General features: G+C 41.7%; 1 protein-coding gene across 5 annotated transcripts in view; it reads right to left on the bottom strand.

The window, feature by feature from the left end:
• Ankrd11 (ankyrin repeat domain 11) overlaps positions 1 to 10616 on the bottom strand; it is a 183329-nt gene that overhangs the window by 103930 nt on the left and 68783 nt on the right. For all 5 annotated transcript variants that reach the window (XR_003850714.1, XM_008840526.3, XM_029567115.1 and 2 more), the window contains exon 2: positions 3933 to 3996. The gene's annotated coding sequence lies outside the window, so the exon portion shown is untranslated. The remainder of the gene's footprint in view (positions 1 to 3932; positions 3997 to 10616) is intronic.

The following is a 10616-nucleotide window of genomic DNA, read 5'->3' as shown; positions in this document are numbered from 1 at the left end:
CCATGCTTCCAAGCGAAGCCAGCCATGGTCGAGCAGGACCTTTGACTTATCTTCACATAGATGGAACTGGTAAAATAGAGCCAGGGGCTCCTCCCAAGCCCATGTGACCCCTGAGGAACAGATCCTCAAACAACCTTACGAGTAAAAACAAACTGGTTTATCTGGGCCTATTGTAGAGTCTTAAACACCTAAAAGGAAAGTATAACCAAAGATTAATGGGGTCAATATAATTTTCAAAGAGTCCATATGTATAGCTAAAGGCTACATAACAAGAAACGACGGCAGACAGGAGATACCTTCCTTTGAGTCATTGGCCAGGGTGGCCCCAAAGACTCCCAGACAGTAACCCAGCGTAAAACTGGGAAAATGAACAGCAGACCCCAATCTTATCTAAAGGAATATTGACAACTGATTGCTGCTAGATGAGGAACAGCTCATTTTCCTAAAACAAGGCTCTCTAGATAGGCTGACTAGATTCAGCCAACGGACAAGCACTGGGGAAGGGCTGGGGGCGCCAACAACACAGTGGACAGTAACAGGGATGACAGAGTATATGACTGGGGTGGGAGGGGGCCTACAGAAGGATGCCATTTGGGAAGCGGGTATATAAATGAATAAGGTTGTGTGGGATGTTCTGAATGATATACACACACACAAAAAAAAAAATCAAGGAATTAGGAAAAAAAAAGACATAATTGAGGAGGAAGCATAAAAATTTACTTCATGTTAATTAGTAGAGGTGATAAACATTACCACTGAAATCTACCTGATGACTTTATATCCATGTTCAGGTGCCAAGGATCCAAGAGTGTGACCAACTGTGACTAGTGAAAAACAGATACACAGAGATTGAAGACACAAGTGCAAACATCTGGGCATTGGTAGCATTAAAAATGTAGGAAACAGCATATTTTCAAATGAAATGGAGATTTTCTTTAAATGGTAAAAACTCAATTTTTTGTCTTACAGGGTTTATACTGAGTTCAATATTGTTTAACTGTATTAATTCAACTGTGAATCTAAAAATTTACAGCCACTTTTGAAAGAGATGTATCCTTGCTCTGGAAATTGTTACTGAATATGTTAAAGCTGTAATGAAAAGCTTCTTCTAATCATGTAGTTATTAAATAAAAAAAATTAAAATTAAATAAAAAAGCAAGTAAGAAACATTAAATATCAGTTTTTTCTTTCAAATTCTATAAAACTTTTGAATTATGACAGGGAATTCTAATCTTTTAATCCCCCAAATACACATACATTCATTCTCTCTCTCAAGCTAGGGCCTCCCCCTCTTTAGTCAACCCTCTTCCCCCTTCCTTTAAACCAAATCTTTTTTTTTTTTTTTTAAGTCTTTTTGAGACAGGGTCTCCCTGTAGCCCCAGCTGTCCTGGAACTTACTATGTAGATCAGGCTGGACTTGAACTCACAAAGATCCACTTGCCTTTGCCTCCGCCTGCCTTTGCCTCCCCAGTGCTGGGATTAAAGGCGTGTGCCACCATGGCCAGCTTAACCAAATCTTTTAAAGTAGGCAACCCAGAAAGGCTGTGAGTTAGCAACCCAGTCAGTGAGAAAAGACAAGGTACTCTTGGGTTAGACATAAAAATTTACCAAAACTTCTAAGGACTGTTTGCTAGATCTGAATGATGCAACACACTCTTTTGCAAAAGTTAAAGTTTCCTTCATTTTGTCCTTTCCCTTTCTCTTGTTCAGTTCCCAGCACCCACATGGCAGCTAACAATTATCCATAACGCCAGTTCCAGGAGATCTAACGCCCTCTTCTGGCCTCTATGGGTATTGCATGACATGGATGCACTTAATACATGCAGGTCAACACTCATACATACAAAATAAATTTTAAAAGCTTTGAGGCAATGCTGAGGTTGGCTTAGTGGTAGAGCACTTGTCTAGGATGTATGAAGAAGCCCTAGGTTCCACCCTCAGCCTCTCTCTTTCCCTGTCTCCTCTCCTTCTTTCCCCTCACGGTCCAGAGACCTAATTACTTAAAACCTTTTATTTTCAGACCATACTGCCAATAAATAGAAATCTTTTAGATTTGTGCTACTCATTTCTAATTTACGAGAGGGTGGGGTGAAGACAAGAGGTCACACAGCATGTAGGCTCCCACACCCTAATCACTACTCCTGCACCTAGAGGTCTCAGAGTAAGACCAGTACAGAGTCCATCAACACAGCGTCTAAGTGATACCGAAGCAGAGGAGAAAACAAGCAATACGTTCTACATGAGGACCATCATGGGATGTTACAGGACATCCAAATTCTTCATATTCCACTAAAAATGAAAATAACTAATGATGCTAATAATAAAGCATTAATAGAGGACTCAAAAATTAAAACAATAGAATTTTTGAGTTCTCTATCTAATGCTTTTATTCTATTGTTTTAAACACTTCATTTTAAGGAAAGAAAGATAGCAGACAACAGACTTCAGAGCCCCCTCTGGGGTTCTGCCACCCCATTACACCCTCTCCTTCTTGTCCATGAGGCAGACTTATGTCCTCAGCACTTGGAATACCGTCAATCCAAATACCACAAACCAAAAAGTATCATAATCAACATTTATAGTTCACAAAATGAGAAAGAGGCAGGCACCTACATTATTACTGTAGTGTGGACAAAAAGCCAACAGGTAACGTGCTGTATAAAACCTTCTGCATATTAACTCTATCCACTAAAGCCTAGAGCAGGGAGGCCAACAAACAATCCTAATATGGTTTCCTTCTACTTCGAGAAATACATCTCTTGAATCATAAAATACAATTTCTCACAGAGAGGCAGCATTTTGCTCTTCCTTGTTATTCATTAAGGTACGTGCATACAGCTCTGATCCAGGCGTGTGTGGCCACCATCCCAGCCATCACTTGCTTCTTTTTCCTCTTCTTCCTGTTGCAATGGTTCATTGCTATGACAACCAAGCCAGATACACCCTCAAGACTAGAAAACCTTTTCCCTGAAAACCACACTATCAACTGCTGTTCTGGCTTCTTCCTACCCCTGACACACTGGTGACAGCTGTGAGACTCCCAACCTTTCCCTTCCAACAACCCACACCCCTGTAGTCAAACAATACTTCTTCAGTTAACGGAAAGACCAGTCAGATCTATTTCAAATGGGCCAAACTAGATAGTGGCTAAGACAAAAGACCACAAAAGTTCACTGAGAAAATATCAGAAGTTTCTTGTCTGCTAACAGTACAAACAGATCATATACTTTTGGGCTGTTTACTTTAATACCTGGGCAAGACATGAGAAACTAAAATGAGCTGTTTCCAATTTTCAATTCTCCTAGTAGAGAACAGAAATAATACTACAAGTCACAGTGAGTCTCTTCAGGGATACTTTCATCTTGTGGTCAGATCCAAGGCCGAATGGACCTTTAATGGAGGCAAATGCCCCTCTTCTCAAAACACATGCCAGTCATTCCCAGGAGGTAAAGGGGCAGGGCAAATTAACCAAGGATCTTGTTCTTCCAAACTGACCTCACTGGCCCTAAGCTTCTAGGAATACTATGAAGAACTATAGAGCTCTCCCCCACAGAAGCTCCCAAACCAGTAGTACAGGATGTCAAACCACAGGCCCCAGAGCTCCCAAGGCTACTTTTCATGTAACAGTTAATGTAACATGCAGAGAGTACTAAAAAAAGAAAGAAAATTGCTGGGTCTAAATTATTTAGGAGCGGTGGCAGTGAAGACAAGGGTATAGAGAAGAAACAAGTTTCTTTTGGAGGCAAGACCACCAACTCAATTTTTCTGGCTAAACCACTCTCACTCACTATGACATAAAGGATGCTACTTATGGATCCCAGAGTTTGTAGCACTCACTCTACCACTTTCTCTGAAAAAAACCCAGGACAGCTGTCAAAACACTGAGCAGAATTCCATCAGGCCCAAGGGCCAATGCAAGAAGCAGTACTCACAGACTCCATGGCGGAAAGTCAGTGTTGCTCAGGACTGGGTATGAACTCCAGCAGGCCGTATGTTCTGGAAAAAGAGAAGTAGATTCAGTCACACAAACTAACCTCTGTTTAGTTTCCTTCACAGTTCTGGTGTCTCTCCACCTAGACCAGCATTATAACAAGTTACTAAGATGCACCTTTAGCTGGTCTAGGTTATAATAGGCTCACATCTTAAAGTTTGCTTTAAGTTTGCATAAGGTTAGATGGAGGTTCACAAAAACCTCAGAACATAATCATCAAACCTTTATCAAAGTTTTACATTTTGTATCCTCTATGAAATTCTTGTTATACAGCTCTGTAGCATCCCATACTCCCCACCCACCTTGCCACCACCTCCTTCCTAACATGACCACTCAGACATACACAAGTACATGCACAGACCCAGGCATGCATGCACACACATACCACACAGAGGAACAGAGGAAACCTCAGGCACAGACGGACACATGCACGCACGCACGCACACACACACACACGCACAGACACACACATAGACAGGAACATTTCAGGTTATGCTTGAGGTCCAGAACAGAACATTCCTAAATTACATGACTACCAGCAGAGGTCATCCCACTGTAAGCATTCACAATTACATCCTTAGCTACTTTCACATCCTTAATTTAGAGAGAGATCCATTCTCAGAGATACTTAGAATATAATTCAAGAGCCAAGCCTGGTGGCACATGTCTGTAGTTAGTCCTAGGATTTGGGAGGTACAGTCAAGATCAGGAGTTCAGGGTCATCCTTAATTAACATGGCGAGTTCAAGGCCAGTCTAAGCAAGGGGGTGGGGGTGGGGCACAGACATGGGACTGACTCAGGGAAAAAGGAAGGTGATGGTGGAGTCTTGAGTGCCTGCATGCTTTATATGGAATGAGAACTGTGGTTGGGAGGTATACAGGTATGTCGTTGTCTTTTTTTTTTTTTAAATCTTTTTGAGACAGGGTCTCCCTGTAGCCCCAGCTGTCCTAGAACTCACTATGTAGACCAGGCTGGCCTTGAACTCACAGAGATCCGCCTCCCTCTGCCTCCAAGTGCTGGGATTAAAGGCGTGCCCAGCACAGATATGTCTTCTTTAAGGTAAGTCCATGGTAGTGTCTCAAGTGACTCAACAAGGCTGCTCACAGGAGAAATTCATCTGGGAGAAGCTATGGGGAAGCCCCCACCCAGCAGACAGGGCCTCTTCCTAGCTCATTTCACAGAGACTAGGTCTTGGTACTCTTTGGACCGTTATACTCTTTAACTTTCTTTTTTTAAAAAATATTTTATTATTTTTAATTTATGTGTATGAGTGTTATGCCTGCATGTAGGTAAGTGTACCCGGGTTGTGCGATGCCTGCAGAGGACAGAAGAGGCTGTCGGATCCCCTGGAACTGGAATTATGGACAGTTGTTAGCTGCCATGTGGATACTGGGGTTCAAACCTGGGTCTTCTGCAAGAACAGTGTTCTTAACCGCTGAGCCATCTCTCCAGCCTCTGGAGCTTTACAATCTTAACCAAATAAACAGAAGCAACTTCTTTATTAACTAAAATATACATATCAACATTGCTGCATCTCAAAACCTTAACAACGAGCAAAGGAATGAGTTTCAGAGAAATGTTCTGAATACAGCTATCCTTAGGAATCCATGGGAGATTGGTTCCAGTAACCCAAGGAGACATCAAACTCTGAGTGTTCCAGTCCCTTACATAAAACATGGGAGTTTGCATAGATCCTAGAACATCCTCTCCTATACTTAAGTCCTCTCTATGGCCATCATGTAACAACTGTCACACTGTGTTGTTTAGGCTATCATGACACAAAAAAGTACATACATGTGCAGTTTTTCTTCTGAGGTTTTTTTTTTTTAATTTTTTGTTTTTGTTTTTGTTGTCTTCTGAGTATTTTTAATTCAATCAGTTAAATTCAAAGAAATTAAATCCTGGGGCTGAAGAGATGGCTCAGCGGTTAAGAGCACTGACTGACTGCTCTTACAGAGAAGCCGGGTTCAATTCCCAGCACCCACACGTCAGCTAACAGTTGTCTGTAACTCCAGTTCCAGGGGAATCCAACGCCTTCTTCTGACCTCTGCGGGCACTGAACAACATGCAGGCAATATACTCATACACATTAAATAAAAATAAATTAAATAAATAAATAGAAGCGAAGAAAGCAAATCCAGAACACTGAACATGCTAGCACCTTGCTCTTGGACTTTCAAGCTTCCTAACTGTGAGAAATAAATGTCTGTTCTTTATAAATTACAGAAAAGGTAAATCCATGGATACAGTAGGCTAACTACATCCTGAAACTTTCAAAAGGACAAGGAAACTGAATATAGTGAATTTACTTTGTATACAGCTAGAGTTCAGTAAGAAGAAATGTATTCCAAGAGCTTGAAACAAGAGTTCCTGTGGTGTGTGGGAAGAAAGCCCAGAATTCCCACAGCATTGGCAAAGAGATGGCTGGAGTTTGATATGCATACCCCACTACAGCTTCAGAGAACCAGAGTGACCAGGATCTTCTAGTACCTTCTTTTCCCTCCTGCTGACCACAGGGAGAAAACAACTGAAAACAACAGCCCTTTGGCCCTCAGGTGCTTAATCCTTAATCAAGTGACTGAGCAAGGCTGTTCACAGGGCAAATTCATCTGGGAGAAGCTACAGGGAAGTACCAACCCAGCCCCGACACTTCCATTTTATGAATTAACTATATTTCTGTAATTCACAATCACAACTTTAAAGATACAAAGACAACTAAAAGCCATTCATTCAGCCAATTTTTAAATCAAAATGTATAAATGTAAAGGTAAACCCAAAGTCTAATATCAAAAGACAGCAAATGATACTATATCCAATCTTGTAGTCACTATAAAAGCAAATCAAAGGGTTCAAGCTTTCCACATATAAGAAATCAAGTATATTATGTAACCACTGTAGTCATGCCATATGAACTTATGAACACAGTAACATTACCAATATAATCACTTTAAAGGTAATTTCAAACTTAAGAAACAAAGCTTTACACTGTAGAAATACAAGAAACCAATGAGATCATTTTCATTTCCATTTAATGTTGTAAAAAGCACCATAAAAACAAGGCAGAACAAAATTCACATTATCTCCCTGGGAAGGCTGAGATCTTCAGGAATAAAATTAAATAGCTTGAATGAGGAAAACACACAGAAATTCATCCCATCCATTAACTATGATCTCATCCAAAAGTGAGGCTCTTCTCTAACTCCACACACATCAGAGTTGCTCAATCAGTAGGGGAGGTCCCAGGGCTGATGAGGCTCTGACAACTGCTTTGCTGACCTCAAACAGGATGCCCCCCGACTCTACCTTAGTGCACACATACACAAAAGCCCCAGCTCAGAGGTTTGTGCATTTGAAAAAACTGAAATGAGATTGTTCTGTCCTTAAACCTCTCTACAGGGTTTTTCAAAGCTACCAAAGCCCCAACGACTATTAAAAACAAGTATGAATGAAGTAGCTTCTAATCAGTACAAACCCTGGTTTTAACGGAAAGCATCAAGTGTGTCATAAAGCTTTCCAACTGTCCTATAAAGGCAGTCCAGGGTGTATGATGACTGCCTAGACCAGGAATTCAGCAATAAGAACATCTACTTCTAGAATTCTGAAGAAAACCTGGGAGTGCCTTTAATCTCATGATTCATAAACTTGAGACTATTGACATTTGGGCCAGAGCCAAAACAATGAAGAAGTTTGAACAGCATCCAGGAGTCCCCTCCAGGATAGTTCTAGTACCCCTAGTACCAAGTTCTAACACCCAAAGCTGTCATCAGCCAAAGCCATGTAGAGAAGAACTGTCTTAATTCAACTGTCTGGTATCTAAGGAAACTGGGTCCAAAGTGCACACTGAGGTAAAGTGTCTGCAAAGGTCACACAAGTACCAAGACCATGTTGGGAGAAGGATACAGGTGTTCTAGAGACTAAAGACTTCATTTTAATGAAGAACATTAGTACTTTTAGCAAGTTCTATTATTTCTGGAAGACAATATAAATGAAGAAAGTGCCTAAAATATTTTGAATAAACATAAGATATTCTAAGATAGGAAAAAAGCTCAGCACTCAGGGCTGAAGACAGGAGGATGAGGGATTCAGACAAACATCAGATACATAGTGCATCAGAAGTCAGCCTGGGCTACGAGACCCTATCGCCCAAAGAAAGTTAGGGGGCTGGCGGGGGGAGACCACAACTATCCACAGAGTATTTTTTCAACTACAAAAAGTGTCTCAGGATGGACCAAATATACATTTTACTATTAGTTTATAGCTATAGTAACTTGGGTCCCAGCTCCTGGGAAAAGAGCAGACACCAACAAACCACTGTGACATGAAATGCGATGAAGGGATGCTTTACAATTAGAGACAGAAAAGACTGGCTGGGGGACAGGCAAGGTGGCAAATGCCTTTAATCCCAGCACTTGGCAGAGGCAGGCAGATCTCTATGAGTTTGAGGCCAGCCTGGTCTACATAGCAAGTTCCAGGCCAGCTGGGGCTACAGGAGACCATGTCTCAATAAGAACCCCCCCCCCCAAAAAACCAGCCTGGTTCATGCCTTGGTGGGCAGGGGCAGTTTATCCCAAGTACAAACTAACCAAAAACCCTATTAGCACACCAGGGAGATGTGTCCATCCATGAGTCTGGAGACATGGACAAGAAAATAACCCCAAATGCCAACAAAGTTTGACACACCACATCTATACAAGGAAAATGAGTTGAGTATGAAAGTGCATGCCTATAATCAACATGCTGACACAGGAGTATGGCAAATTCCAAGTCATCAAGAGACCCTGTCAAGAAAAGGCAAAGTGTGGGTAGCTTTGAGGGATAAGAGTTCAGTGACAGAGTGCCTGCCTAGCATATGCCGGGAGGGAGGGAGGGAGGGAGGGGTACATCCAACAACATCTGCAATGTTCCCAGAAGACAACTGCCCCCAAATCCCAGGTGGTCTTCTATGAGTGAAGGGTTAAACAAACAGGTGACTGGTACCACAGAACCCTATTTAGTAATAAAGACTGAGTTTCTGGTACAGGCAACAACTGGAGCAGTTCCTAAGAGAATTAAGCCAATCTCAAAGCATCATATCATTGTCCCATACATTCCCATCATGTGTGTCTATGTGTCATGCCCCATCCCACTCTGCTGGCCTTGAATTCCCCCACCTCAGCCTCCTGAATGCTGAAATTACAAATGTGACACCATTCCTGGCTCACAGGGTTACAATTTCTATTATCCTGTTTATATGACATTCTTTAATTTTTTTGATTTATTAAAGTATTTTTTAATGTGTGTGAGTGTATTGCCTGCATGTGTATAAGTGCACCTGTGTTGCACGATGCCCGCAGAGGTCAGAAAGAGTCAGATACCCTGGAACTGGAGTTATAGACAGTTGTTAGTCGCCACGTGGGTGCTGGAAATCAAACCCCGGTCCTCTGCAAGAGCAGCCAGTGCTCTTAACTACTGAGCCACAACTTCAGTCCCTATATGACATTCTTATAGGACAAATTTTAGAAATAAAGGGCAAATGAATGGTTTCCAAAGATTACAGAAAGGATGGGGAGACGGGATCAGATGAAGGTATGTGTGTAGTTACGAAGGGCAGTAGGACAGGTTCTTATGGAGATCAAGTTATACAGGAAACTAGCCTGTGACAAACTGCACAGAGTAGATTCTCTCTTCCTCACTCATGTCTGAGCACAAAGACAGAGAGCAAGCTCAACAGGACAGTAAATTCAATCAATGCCATAATCCTGGCTATGGTGTACTACTTTTAGAAACATTATCATTGAAAGAAGCTGAAGAGTACAAGAAGCTCTGAAATGGTATCATGCCAAGTGCAAGCTCAAAGTTACGACGTATATATGCTTGCATGCATGTACATATGCTACATGTGATTAAACATGTCTTTACTGTTCTCATTTAATCTTCCTTTACAGATGAGAAAAACTGAATCCTGGGTGTGTGAGAAACTTGTTCAAGGTCACACATTAAATGGTGAAGGAGCCAGAACTCAAACCCAGAGAATCATCCCCCCACATACACCCCTGGAAACTAAAACCTGTACACGCATGCTGTACTTATGGCTTTAAATATCTTCTGATACGAATCCCAGAGAACATGGGGAAACCCTGCAGATCTAGCCCTTCCAGAAAAAGGTCTCAGAATTTCACAGGCATCAGAGCTACAAAGCCTCCTGACAATACCAAGGGAGTACCCGCCTGTGCTATGTCATGCCTAGGCCTGACAGTGGCCTCATTACAAGAAGCAAGAGAGTCTCAATCTCAATCTCCTGGCTGCTGTGAAGAAACTGCAAAGTTATTTGTTGACTCTAAGATGGAGTCCTGTTACGATTCCTTTGATTTAGAATTAAGAGTGGAAAAGAAGCTGGAAGAAATTCCTCATCCACCTTTCTTCAATTCAAATGGTTCTTTCACTACAGGGAAAATAAAACAAGATGCAAAACTTGTGTTTCCACCATTTCTAGTTGTACCCCCCCCCCATCGGCAGAAGAAAATGCAAAGCAAAAAGAGATCAGTTCTAACACAACTGCCCTCACTTCCATCAGCAGCCATGAAGTGGCACCCATATTTCAAGGGAATGGAGCAAGTAGACTCTTAGTCCTCCCATTATACCTTCC

This window comes from Nannospalax galili, unplaced genomic scaffold, assembly GCF_000622305.1.
Source record: "Nannospalax galili isolate Female #2095 unplaced genomic scaffold, S.galili_v1.0 scaffold459, whole genome shotgun sequence".
NCBI lineage: Eukaryota > Metazoa > Chordata > Mammalia > Rodentia > Spalacidae > Nannospalax > Nannospalax galili.
Note: the sequence above shows the minus strand (reverse complement) of the source record. Positions and strands in the feature narration are given on the sequence as shown.